Here is a 14,419-nt window from a genome sequence, read left to right on the forward strand (position 1 = left end):
GTAGAGCATCTTTATAATCACCCAATTATGTTGTGACATTTGATAGCACACAAGGTGTTCCTCCGGTATTCGGGAGTTGCATAATCTCATAGTCAAAGGAATATGTATAAGTCATGAAGAAAGCAATAGAAATAAAACTTAATGATCATTATGCTAAACGAATGATACGTGTCCAACGTATCTATAATATTTGATTGTTCCATGCTGTTATATTATCAATCTTGGATGTTTTATAATCATTTTATAGTGATTTATATCATTTTTTGGTACTAACCTATTGACATAGTGCCAAGTGCCAGTTGTTGTTTTTTTCCATGTTTTTTACATCACAGAAAATCAATATCAAACAGAGTCCAAATGCCCCGAAACTTCACGAAGAATTTTTATGGGCCATAAGGAACACAACGGGCCCTGGCTGCGCCTGGGGGGTGCCCTGAGGGGGGCACAACCCACCAGGGTGCTCCAGGAGGTCCAGGCGCGCCCTGGTGGGTTGTGCCCACCTCGGTTCCCCCCCGGACCACCTCTTTGCTCTATAAATACCCCAATATTCCAGAATCCCTAGGGGAGTCGACGAAATATTCATCCAGCCGCCGCAGAGTATAGAACCACCAGATCCAATCTAGACACCATCTAGGATGGGGTTCACCACCTCCATTGGTGCCTCTCTGATGATGCGTGAGTGGTTCTTTGTAGACCTTCAGGTCCGTAGTTAGTTGCTAGATGGCTTCATCTCTCTCTCTCTCTTGATTCTCAATACAGTGGTCTCTTGGAGATCCATATGATGTAACTCTTTTGCGGTGTGTTTGTTGGGATCGATGAACTTTGAGTTTATTATCAGATCTATCTTTTTATATCCATGAAAGTATTTGAGTTTATTTGATCTATTTTATGCATGATCTCTTATAGCCTCGTATTTCTTCTCCGATATTTGGGTTTTGTTTGACCAACTTGATCTATTTATCTTGCAATGGGACGAGGTGCTTTGTAGTGGGTTCGATCTTATGGTGCTTGATCCCAGTGACAGAAAGGGAAACAACACGTATGTATCATTGCTACTAAGGATAAAACGATGGGGTCTATTGTTGGGGAACACAGTATTTCAATTTTTTTACCTACAATCATGCAAGATATATTTAGGAGATGCATAGCAACGAGAGGGGAGAGTGTGTCTATGTACCCTCGTAGACCGAAAGCGGAAGCGTTTAGTAACGCGGTTGATGTGGCCAAACGTCTTCGCGATCCAACCGATCAAGTACCGAACGCACGGCACCTCCGCGATCTGCACGTTCAGCTCGGTGACATCCCTCGAACTCTTGATCCAGTTGAGGCCAAGGGAGAGTTTTGTCGGCACGACGGCGTGGTAACGGTGATGATGAAGTTACCAGCGCAGGGCTTCGCCTAAGCACTACGACAATATGACCGAGGTGTAAAACTATGGAGGGGGGCACCACACACGGCTAAAGATCAACTTGTGTGTCTATGGGGTGCCCCCCTCCCTCGTATTTAAAGGAGGGGAGGAAGAGGCCGGCCGACCCTAGGGGGCGCACCCAAGAGGGGAGTCCTACTCCAAGTAGGAATCGGCTCCCCCCTTTCCTAGTCCAAGTAGGAGAAGAAGGAAGGAGAGGTAGAGGGAGAGGGAAAGAGGGGTCACACCCCCTCCCCTAGTCCTATTCGGACTCCCCTTGGGGGGGCGCGCCACCTCCTGGCTGCTGCCCTCTCTCTCCCCTAAAGCCCACTAAGGCCCATTACTTCCTCGGGGGTTCCGGTAACCCTTCCGGCACTCATTTTATCCGAAACTATCTGGAATACTTCCGGTATACGAATAAGATGGTCCAATATATCAATCTTTATGTCTCGACCATCTCGAGACTCCTCGTCATGTCCGTGATCTCATCTGAGACTCCGAACAACCTTCGGTACATCAAATCACATAACTCATAATACAAATTGTCATCGAACGTTAAGTGTGCGGACCCTACGGATTCGAGAACTATGTAGACATGACCGAGACACATCTCCGGTCAATAACCAATAGCGGAACCTAGATGATCATATTGGTTCCTACATATTCTATGAAGATCTTTATCGGTCAAACCGCATAACAACATACGTTGTTCCCTTTGTCATCGGTATGTTACTTGCCCGAGATTCGGTCGTCGGTATCATCATACCTAGTTCAATCTCATTACCGACATGTCTCTTTACTCGTTCCGTAATGCATCATCCCGCAACTAACTCATTAGTCACTTTGCATGCAAGGCTTATAATGATGAGCATTACCGAGAGGGCCCAGAGATACCTCTCCGGAACACAGAGTGACCAATCCTATTCTCGATCTATGCCAACTCAACAAACACCATCGGAGACACCTGTAGAGCACCTTTATAATCACCCAGTTACGTTGTGACATTTGATAGCACACTAAGTGTTCCTCCGGTATTCGGGAGTTGCATAATCTCATAGTCATAGGAACATGTATAAGTTATGAAGAAAGCAATAGCAATAAACTAAACGATCATAATGCTAAGCTAACGGATGGGTCTAGTCCATCACATCATTCTCTAATGATGTGATCCCGTTCATCAAATGGCAACACATGTCTATGGCTAGGAAACTTAACCATCTTTGATTAACAAGCTAGTCAAGTAGAGGCATACTAGGGACACTCTGTTTGTCTATGTATTCACACATGTACTAAGTTTCCGGTTAATAAAATTCTAGCATGAATAATAAACATTTATCATGATACAAGGAAATATAAATAATAACTTTATTATTGCCTCTAGGGCATATTTCCTTTAGTCTCCGACTTGCACTAAAGTCAATAATCTAGATTACGTAGTAATGATTCTAACACCCATGGAGTCTTGGTGCTGATCATGTTTTGCTCGTGAGAGAGGCTTAGTCAACGAGTCTGCAACATTCAGATCCGTATGTACCTTGCAAATCTCTATGTCTCCCTCCTTGACTTGATCACGGATGGAATTGAAGCGTCTCTTGATGTGCTTGGTTCTCTTGTGAAATCTGGATTCCTTTGCCAAGGCAATTGCACCAGTATTGTCACAACAGATTTTCATTGGACCCGATGCACTAGGTATTACACCTAGATCGGATATGAACTCCTTCATCCTGACTCCTTCATTTGCTGCTTCCGAAGCAGCTATGTATTCCGCTTCACACGTAGATCCCACCATGACGCTCTGCTTAGAACTACACCAACTGACAGCTACACCATTCAATAAAAATACGTATCTGGTTTGTGACTTATATTCATCGGATCAGTGTCAAAGCTTGCATTGACGTAACCGTTTACGACGAGCTCTTTGTCACCTCCATAAATGAGAAACATATCCTTAGTCCTTTTCATGTATTTCAGGATGTTCTTGACCGCTGTCGAGTGATCCACTCCTGGATTACTTTGGTACCTCCCTGCTAAACTAATAGCAAGGCACACATCAGGTCTGGTACACAACATTACTACATGCTAGAACCTATGGCTGAGGCATAGGGAATGACTTTCATTTTCTCTCTATCTTCTAAAGTGGTCGGGCATTGAGTCTGACTCAACTTCACACCTTGTAACACAGGTAAGAACCCTTTCTTTGACTGATCCATTTTGAACTTCTTCAAAACTTTATCAGGTATGTGCTTTGTGAAAGTCTAATTAAGCGTTTTGATCTATCTCTATAGATCTTGATGCCCAATATATAAGCAGCTTCACCGAGGTCTTTCATTGAAAAATTATTATTCAAGTATCCTTTTATGGTATTCAGAAATTTAGTATCATTTCCGATCAACAATATGTCATCCACATATAATATCGGAAATGCTACGGAGCTCCTGTCGGTGTCAAAACCGGTGGATCTCGTGTAGGGGGTTTCGAACTGTGCGTCTAAGGTCGATGGTAACAGGAGACATGGGACACAATGTTTACCTAGGTTCGGGCCCTCTTAATGGAGGTAATACCCTACTTCCTGCTTGATTGATCTTGATGAATATGAAGATTACAAGAGTTGATCTAGCATGAGATCATAATGGCTAAACCCTAGAGGTCTAGCCTGTATGATTGTGATTACCTCTACGGACTAAACCCTCTAGTTTATATATACACGGAGGGGCCTAGGGTTGTACAAAGTCGGTTTACAGAGGAAGGAATCTTCATATCCGAACGCCAAGCTTGCCTTCCACGCAGAGGAGAGTCCCATCCGGACACGGGAGGAAGTCTTCGGTCTTGTATCTCCATGGCCCATCAGTCCGGCCCACGTCACATAGGTCGGACGCCCGAGGACCCCTTAGTCTAGGACTCCCTCGGTAGCCCCCAAACCAGACTTCAATGACGATGTGTCCGGTGTGCTGATAGTCTTCGGCATTGCAAGGCGGGTTCTTCCTCCGAATACTTCAAAGCGTCTGATCCGAAGAGTTATACTTGGCTTTCCATTTAATGTCGTACCCATTGGCTTCTGCTCCTCCATTGCTTCGGCTTCCACGTGTCGAGCGAACATGAAAGGTCAGAGTATTTTTGCACATAACACCCTGGCCATGTAAGAAAGGCGTATACTTAAGTGGATTGGATCTCATATGCCATCTCACACCAGGCGGAAAATCCTTAGAGCTTGCTAGGAGAAACCATTCCAACATGGCTAGCGTTCCCAGTTCTTCCTCCCGCCCCCACGTCTCCGAAAAAGGCGATTGGGAGAAATGTTCAGTATCCCATGACCAGCTGAGTAAGCTTCAAACACAGGGATTCCTTCCCCCCGCGGATCTAGTCCCCGATCGGGCAGGATTAACCTCCTTTACAGGTGAAGCCCTGGCGGAAAGCTCCCCTAATCCAACCAGGGGGGAGCGAGTGTGCTTTGTATCCTTCTTAATAAGAGGCGTTGGGTTTCCAATCCACCCTTTCCTCCGAGGTCTACTGGAGTACTACGGCATCCAAGTGCACAATCTCACTCCAGCCTCTATCCTGCATATCGCGGGTTTTGTCGCTCTTTGCGAGCTATTCCTGGGCTGCGAGGCCCACTTTGATTTATGGAGGAAACTTTTCTGCCTCATCCCTCGTACCCAAAAGGGATCCATATTCGAGGTGGGCGGCGTCGAGATATGGCGCATATCTGGGACCGGATACTTGTCCGGTACGCCGAAGAAGGCATCCGAAGAGTGGTCCTCGGAGTGGTTTTATATTGAAGATGTCGCTCTCCCCGACCCATTCCGAATGGGCCTCCCCGAATTTTCCAGCGCTCTGTTGAGGAAACGCCACAGCTGGCGTCCTCGGAGCCTCGAGGAGGAAGACAGCGCAGAAGTTCAACAGTTAATGGGCAGGATAAGGACACTTGCCCAGTCCGGATTATCAATAATCGAGGTAATGTCAACTTCCATAATGCGAGGTGTTCATCCATCTAGTTCAGAGGGCTCCCCATGTGGCACTACAATGCGGAAGATGACGCCTCACACTGCGGATGGAAGGGTCCGGACACCCCTGCCGCCCTGGCCACAACATTGGCCGATCTGTATAAAGGGGAGAAAGAGGAGTTTACTCATCTTAAGCGCCAAGAGGAATTCTCCATGTATAATTCCCCTAGCTGGGTGAGTTTTAATCTCACCTCCTTACTCAATCCTTTCCCCGAGTCATGTTTAATTGACATTTACCCATCCATTCTTAATAGGAATGGCGGAAGGCTATCATGGAGATTTATAATCCCGCTCCACAGCCGGAGGACCATAACCGGGACCTCGATCCCGGATTTGAAGAGGATCCGGACATATTTGTAGAACTCAAAGAGGGAGTCTTCTACCAGGCGAGCTATGACGGCAAAGAAGTGCCCATCATGGCCGATTATCCTGGCCACCTTCCTGCCTCACATGTAAGTAATAAGGAGACATCTCCTCCGAAAGAGCTTCCTCGTTATGCATCACCCACCGCACTATCTCGTGCTCCAAAGGGGATGCGCTTGGCACGTCATGCCGCACCAGAGGCGTCTCATAAGAGAGCGGCTCCTACGCCGGGCGGGTCTTCGAAGAGGAAGGCAAATGACAACACGGCCGAGCCTTCATCAAAGAGGTATGGCTTTAAATATGCACTTTGGCAGTCACATTGAACTGTGACATTGTCCGCCATGTTTTCTCAGGAAGAGTGTTCACTGGACTATGTCCGGGAATCCTACCGGTCGCGCCTGTGATACATCTCCAACGTATCTATAATTTATGAAGTATTCATGCCATGTTTACAATACTTCTATATGATTTTGGTATGATTTGATTAGAACTAACCCGGGCTGACGCTGTTTTCAGCAGAACTACCGTGGTGTTATTTTTGTGCAGAAATAAAAGTTCTCGGAATGCGATGAAAATCGACGGAGATTTTTTCTGGAAAATATGAAAAATACTGGAACGAAAATCTACCAGAGGGGAGTCACGGGGGCCCCACAAGGGTGGGGGGCGCGCCCCCTTCCTCGTGGACTCCCCGAGGGCCCCCCTGACGTGAAATCAATGCCAACTTCTCCTATAAATACAGAAACCTCCGAAAATAACCTAGATCAAGAGTTTCGCCGCCAGAAGCCTCCGTAGCCACCGAAAACCAATCTAGGCCCTCTCCGACACCCTGCCGGAGGGGGCCATCATCACCGGAGGGCATGGAGGAGGATCTCGGAGGGTCCATCATCACCATGAAGGCCAAGGACCGGAGGGGGAACCTCTCCCCATCCAGGGGGAGGCCATGGAGGAGGAAGCACAAGGGGGAGAACCTCTCCCGCTCTCTCTTGGTGGCAACGGAGTGCCATCGAGAGGGGAATCATTGCCGTGGTGATCGTCTTCATCAACATCACCATCCTCATCTCTTTTACGCGGTCCACTCACCCGCACCCCGCTGTAATCCCTACTTGAACATGGTGCTTTATGCCACATATTATGATCCAATGATGTGTTTCCATCCTATGATGTTTTGAGTAGATATCTTTTGCCTTTGCGTTGATTGATGATCTAGATTGGTATGAGTTGTATGTTTTACTTTGATGCTGTCCTATGGTGCCCTCCGTGTCGCGCAAGCGTGAGGGATTCCCGCTGTAGGGTGTTGCAATACGTTCATGATTCTCTTATAGTGGGTTGGTGAGTGACTGAAACACAAACCCGAGTAAGGGGGTTGTTGCGTATGGGAATAAAGATGACTTGATGCTTTAATGCTATGGTTGGGTTTTACCTTAATGATCTTTAGTAGTTGCCGATGCTTGCTAGAGTCCCAATCAGAAGTGCATATGATCCAAGAAGAGAAAGTATGTTAGCTTATGCCTCTCCCTCATATGAAATTGCAATAGTGATTACCGGTCTTGTTAACAATTGCCTAGGAAAATTCTGCACACCAATCCACCATTATTCCACACTCGCTATTTATAATATTTAGTAACATATTCTAACTTATTGATAACATCACCTACTTTCATATTTTAGCTCTCCGATATCATGCAAAGTTATCTACTCCATACCCACAACGTAGTTTTATTTCTCGTTTCTAGTTGGAAGCAAACGTTCGGTGTACGTAGAGTCGTATCAGTGGTAGATAGGGCTTGAGAGAATATTGATCTTACCTTTAGCTCCTTGTGGGTTCGACACTCCATACTTATCACTTCCACCTTTGGAAATTGCTACGATGATTCCCTGCACTTGGGGATTATCAGCCTCCACCAGTCAGGTTACAGACCCTGCCTCTAGGGCAGGGGCAGACACGGGAGAGACGCCGGATTGTCCTCCTTCAAAGGATTCAGATAATGTATCTGTCACGAACTCTGAAGTGGAGAGCGCCATGAATCATCGACGCCGAAGGGCCGCTCTTTGCGACCCTGATTTTACTAAAGAGGCGTTCAATGCCTTCAGCTCGGCTGATGCGTACATCTAAGCTGCTCGGGACGGTCTTGCCAGAGCCACTGACCATCATTTGAAAGATATGCGGGTAAGCATGCATTGTACAGATCTGGTAATCATATATCAGTAGCCCCTGAGACTTGAAACAGTTGAACCAAGTGATTTAAGGATCACTGTATAACCAGGTACTCACAGAGAAGAACAACAGGCTGTCTCATGAGCTGGAAAAGTGCCGGACTCAGCTAGCTGTTGTTACCACCGAGCTGGAGAAGTCCAAGGAGGCACCGCCTGGTAATGTTCCCCTCCATGCAGAAAAAGTATAATCATGTACCAGTAATGCGAATACTGTTGCGTTTCCGATGACAGGATCCGCAGATCAACTGAAAGTCGCGCAAGCGGGTAAACAAGAGGCCGAAAGGCGACATACCGCGGGCGAACATGTGCTGACATGAGTTAGGGATGATAAGAACAAGCTACGGGATTCCAACACCCTGCTGGGAGAAAATCTAAAAGATGTACGAGCCCAGCTAGCTGACGTTGTAAAGGAAAATAGGAGGATACGAGGCGGCAAATTTAGTATGCTTTTGAACTTACCTCCGTGTAATTCAGCAAAAAAATGAGCTGACAAATTTATGTCTGCAGGTATGCTGACTGGTCGTCCCGAAGAGGAAATGTCCGGATCTCAAGGTGATCTGCTGCAAGAGCTGTCCCAAGTGCACGAGCGAGCTCGGCAAGCAACGCGGAGTGTTGCCAAGGCTTTGTGGCCATCCGCCTCCCCTCCAGGAAGTATGGAGGAGCTTGTGAAGCTATTCCAGGGAGCTCGGCGATGCTTTCGATTATGGAAGATATCGGCCTGCCGAGTGATGACCCACAAGTATAGGGGATCTATCGTAGTCCTTTCGATAAGTAAGAGTGTCGAACCCAACGAGGAGCAGAAGGAAATGATAAATGGTTTTCAGCAAGGTATTCTCTGCAAGTACTGAAATAAGTGGTAACAGATAGTTTTGTGATAAGATAATTTGTAACGAGCAATAAGTAACAAAAGTAAATAAAGTGCAGCAAGGTGGCCCAATCCTTTTTGTAGCAAAGGACAAGCCTGGACAAACTCTTATATAAGGAAAAGCGCTCCCGAGGACACATGGGAATATCATCAAGCTAATTTTCATCATGTTCATATGATTCGCATTCGGTACTTTGATAATTTGACATGTGGGTGGACCGGTGCTTGGGTGATGTTCTTACTTGAACAAGCATCCCACTTATGATTAACCTCTATTGCAAGCATCCGCAACTACAACAAAAGTATTAAGGTAAACCTAACCATAGCATGAAACATATGGATCCAAATCAGCCCCTTACGAAGCAACGCATAAACTAGGGTTTAAGCTTCTGTCACTCTAGCAACCCATCATCTACTTATTACTTCCCAATGCCTTCCTCTAGGCCCAAATAATGGTGAAGTAATATGTAGTCGACGTTCACATAACACCACTAGAGGCTAGACAACATGCATCTCATCAAAATATCGAACGAATACCAAATTCACATGACTACTAATAGCAAGACTTCTCCCTTGTCCTTAGGAACAAACGTAACTACTCACAAAGCATAAACATGTTCATAATCAGAGGGGTATTAATATGCATATAGGATCTGAACATATGATCTTTCACCAATTAAACCAACTAGCATCAACTACAAGGAGTAATTAACACTACTAGCAACCTACTAGCACCAATCCCGGACTTGGAGACAAGAATTGGATACAAGAGATGAACTAGGGTTTTGAGATGAGATGGTGCTGATGAAGATGTTGATGGAGATTTCCCTCTCCCGATGAGAGGAGCGTTGGTGATGACGATGCCGATGATTTCCCCCTCCGGGAGGGAAGTTTCCCCGACAGAACAGCTCTGCCGGAGCTCTAGATTGGATCCGCCAAGGTTCCGCCTCGTGGCGGCAGAGTTTCGTCCCGAAAGGTTGCTTCTTATTTATTTCTCGATGAAAGACTTCATATATGAGAAGATGGTCATCGGAGAGCCACTAGGGGGCCCACGAGGTAGGGGCGCGCCCCCCACCCTCGTGAGAAGGGTGTGGGCCCCCTGGCCTTCATCTTTGGCGAGGATTTTTCATTATTTATTATAAGGTATTCCGTGGAGTTTCAAGACTTTTGGAGTTGTGCAGAATAGGTCTCTAATATTTGCTCCTTTTCCAGCCCAGAATTCCAGCTGACGGCATTCTCCCTCCTTATGTAAACCTTGTAAAATAAGAGAGAATAGCCATAAGTATTGTGACATAATGTGAAATAACAGCCCATAATGCAATAAATATTGATATAAAAGCATGATGCAAAATGGACGTATCAACTCCCCCAAGCTTAGACCTCGCTTGTCCTCAAGCGAAAAGCCGAAATCGAAAAATATGTCCACATGTTTAGAGATGAAGGTGTCGATAAAAATAAAATACGGACATGAGAGCATCATGATCATTCTTAGAACAGCAACTTATATACTTCTTGTCATATGATATCTTATACTAGGGTAATAATTCAATCACAATATCAAGTATGAATCGTAAACTTTATTGAAAACTAACAAGCTATAATCTCAGTCATTGAAGCAATTGCAATTTATCATAACATAGGAAAGAGTCAATGTATAAGAGCTTTTCAGCAAGTCCACATACTCAACTATCATATAATCTTTCACAATTGCTGACACTCGCGCAATACTTATGGGTATGGAGTTTTAATCAGACACAGAGAAAGATAGGGGCTTATAGTTTTGCCTCCCAACGTTTTACCTCAAGGGTAATGTCAACTGTAATAGTTCATGAAAACTCACATCCAATTAGCCATATATAGCAGGATCTTTCCAACATACTGTGCTTGCCAAAGGATAAAGTGTAAAAAGGAAGGGTGAAAATCACCATGACTCTTGCATAAGGTAGAAGATAATAATAAAAGATAGGCCCTTCGCAGAGGGAAGCAGAGGTTGCCATGCGCTTTTATTGTTGGATGTACAAAATCTTAATGTGAAAGAACGTCACTTTATATTGCCCCTTATGATATGAACCTTTATTATGTGGTCCGTCGCTTTTATTACTTCCACATCACAAGATCGTATAAAGCTTATTTCTCCCACACCAATCAATCATGCATATTTAGAGAGAATTTTTTATTGCTTTGCACTGATGACAACTTACTTGAAGGATCTTATTCAATCCATAGGTAGATATGGTGGACTCTCATGGCAAAACTGGTTTAAGGGTATTTGGAAGCACAAGTAGTATCTCTACTTGGTGCTGAGAATTTGGCTAGCATGAGGGGGAAAGGCAAGCTCAACATGTTGGAGGATCCAAGACAATATAATTTATCTCAGATGTAAGAAAACACAACCCATTACGTTGTCTTCCTTGTCCAATATCAACTCTTTAGCATGTCATATTTTATTGAGTGCTATCAATCATAAAAGATGTCCAAGATAGTATATCTATATGTGAAGACCTCTCTTTCTTTATTACTTCCTATTAATTGCAACGATGACCAAAACTATGCTTGTCAACTCTCAACAACTTTTATTCATCATACTTTTTCTATGTGAGCTCATTACCCTCCATGAGATCCAAATGATCTCTTTGTTTCTTTTTATTTCTTTCTCTTTTCTTTTATTCACTTAGGATCATGGCAAAATAATCAAGCCCTTAACTCAACACTAATCTTTATTATATAGCTCACGGACTTGATTATACAGAAGGATAATAAAGCAAAACTCACAACTACATCACACTAAGAACTTTTATTCTAATAGATCAAGATACTACTAATAAGATCGAACTAAGGAAAACGGTAAAGATAAAAGTGATGGTGATACGATACCGGGGCACCTCCCCCAAGCTTGGCAGTTGCCAAGGGGAGCGCCCATACCCATGTGATTATGTCTCCTTGGTTGATGAAGAAGGTGGAGTTGTTGATGACGGATAGTCGCACATCGAGCGTAGGAGGTCTTCTAACTTGCGGATAATGCCCTTGAGTGCGATGATATGCTCCTTTAACAAAATATTTTCACGTGTGAGATACTTATTTTGTATACGAGCCAACTCAATCATCTTGAAAGCTTCGATTTCTGTAGGGGTAAGAAGATTATGATCCAGTTGAAGGGTGTCTTCTGTTGCTGGAACTTGGTCCTCCACGGCCTTCTTGATCCCTTCATCCTTGTTGATCTCCATAGGTTCTTCTCTCTTCAGCTCTATCTTCATTAGCCAAGCATCGTTGCCCTCATGGTTGGAGGAGGAGGGAGACGACATAGTGCCTGGCCTTGACAACCCTGACAGAAAATAGCTCGAAACAAAAATAGGAGATTTTTGCGTGATACAGGAGTCAAAACCCCCGGGAGATTATATTATGAATTTTTACCGACCAAAATACGTATCATGCAAAGAAAACGGAGTCCGGAAGGCACACGAGGTGCTCACGAGGTAGGGAGCGCGCCCAGGGGGGTAGGGCGCGCCCTCCACCCTCGTGGGGCCCTCGTGTCCATCCCAGACTGCTACTTAATTTTCTATTTTTCTAAATATTCCAAAACGGAGAAATATTGCCTTAAAAATTGTTTTGGAGTCGGTTTACTTACCGTACCACATACCTATTCCTTTTCGGAGTCTGAAATGTTCTAGAAAGTGTCCCTTATGTATTCCTCCGGGGTTACGGTTTCAATAAAATTGGTTTCAACATTTATGGGATTACCTGAGATATAATGTTTGATTCTTTGACCGTTTACCACCTTCGGATTTGTGCCTTCGAAGTTGTTGATTTTTATGGCACCGGAACGATAGACCTCCTCGATAACATAGGGGCCTTCCCATTTAGAGAGAAGTTTCCCTGCAAAAAATCTCAAATGAGAGTTGTATAGCAATACATAATCACCTACATTAAACTCACGCTTTTGTATCCTTTTGTCATGCCATCTTTTAACCTTTTCTTTAAACAACTTGGCATTTTCATAAGCTTGGGTTCTCCATTGATCAAGTGAGCTAATGTCAACCTCTTTTCACCGGCAAGTTTAAAATCATAGTTAAGTTCTTTAATAGCCCAATATGCCTTATGTTCTAGTTCGAGAGGTAAGTGACATGCTTTTCCATATACCATTTTATACGGAGACATACCCATAGGATTTTTATATGCAGTTCTATAGGCCCATAATGCATCATCAAGTTTCTTGGACCAATTCTTTCTAGACCTATTGACAGTCTTTTGCAAAATTAATTTGAGTTCTCTATTACTCAATTCTACTTGACCACTATACTGTGGGTGATACGGAGATGCAATTCTATGATTGACGTCATATTTAGCAAGCATTTTACGGAAAGCACCATGAATAAAATGTGAACCACCATTAGTCATTAAATATCTAGGGACTCCAAACCTCGGAAAAATAACTTCTTTAAGCATTTTAATGGAAGTGTTATGATCAGCACTACTAGTTGGAATAGCTTCTACCCACTTAGTAACGTAATCATCAGCAACTAAAATATGTGTATATCCATTAGAGGCAGGAAAAGGTCCCATATAATCAAAGCCCCAAACATCAAACGGTTCAATAACAAGTGAATAATTCATAGGCATTTCTTGACGTCTACTAATATTACCAATTCTTTGACATTCATCACAAGATAGGACAAACTTACGGGCATCCTTGAAGAGAGTAGGCCAATAAAACCGGATTGCAATACCTTATGTGCAGTTCTATCTCCCGCACGGTGTCCTCCATAAGTTTCGGAGTGGCACTTGCGTAGGATCTGTTCATGTTCATGCTCAGGTACACAACGTCTAATAACACCATCTACTCCTTCTTTATAAATATGTGGGTCATCCCGAAAGTAATGTCTCAAATCATAGAAGAACTTTTTCTTTTGTTGGTATGTGAAGCTAGGTGGTATAAATTTAGCAACTATGTAATTAGCATAATCAGCATACCAAGGGGTACTACGAGAAGTACTTATGACATTTAATTGTTCATCAGGAAAGCTATCATCAATAGGCAGTGGGTCATCAAGAACATTCTCTAACCTAGATAAGTTGTCTGCAACGGGGTTCTCGGCTCCTTTTATATCAACAATATGCAAATCAAATTCTTGTAGCAAGAGAACCCATCTAATAAGTCTAGGTTTAGCATCTTTCTTCTCCATAAGATATTTAATAGCAGCATGATCAGTGTGGATAGTTACTTTATAATCAACAATATAAGGTCTGAACTTATCACAAGCAAATACAATTGCTAAAAGTTCTTTTTCAGTAGTAGCATAATTTCTTTGAGCATTGTCTAGAGTCTTACTAGCATAATGGATAACATTTAATTTCTTATCAACTCTTTGCCCTAGAACAGCACCTACAGCATAATCACTAGCATCACACATAACTTCAAAGGGAAAATTCCAATCAGGTGGCTGAACAATAGGTGCAGAGACTAATGCTTTCTTAAGTATTTCAAATGCTTCTACACAATCATCATCAAAGACAAATGGTATATCTCTTTGTAATAAATTGGTCAGAGGCCGAGAAATTTTTGAGAAGTCCTTA

Source organism: Triticum urartu, chromosome 4A (genome assembly GCF_056163025.1).
Source record: "Triticum urartu cultivar PI428250 chromosome 4A, HENAU_Tu73, whole genome shotgun sequence".
In the NCBI taxonomy this organism is placed as follows: domain Eukaryota; kingdom Viridiplantae; phylum Streptophyta; class Magnoliopsida; order Poales; family Poaceae; genus Triticum; species Triticum urartu.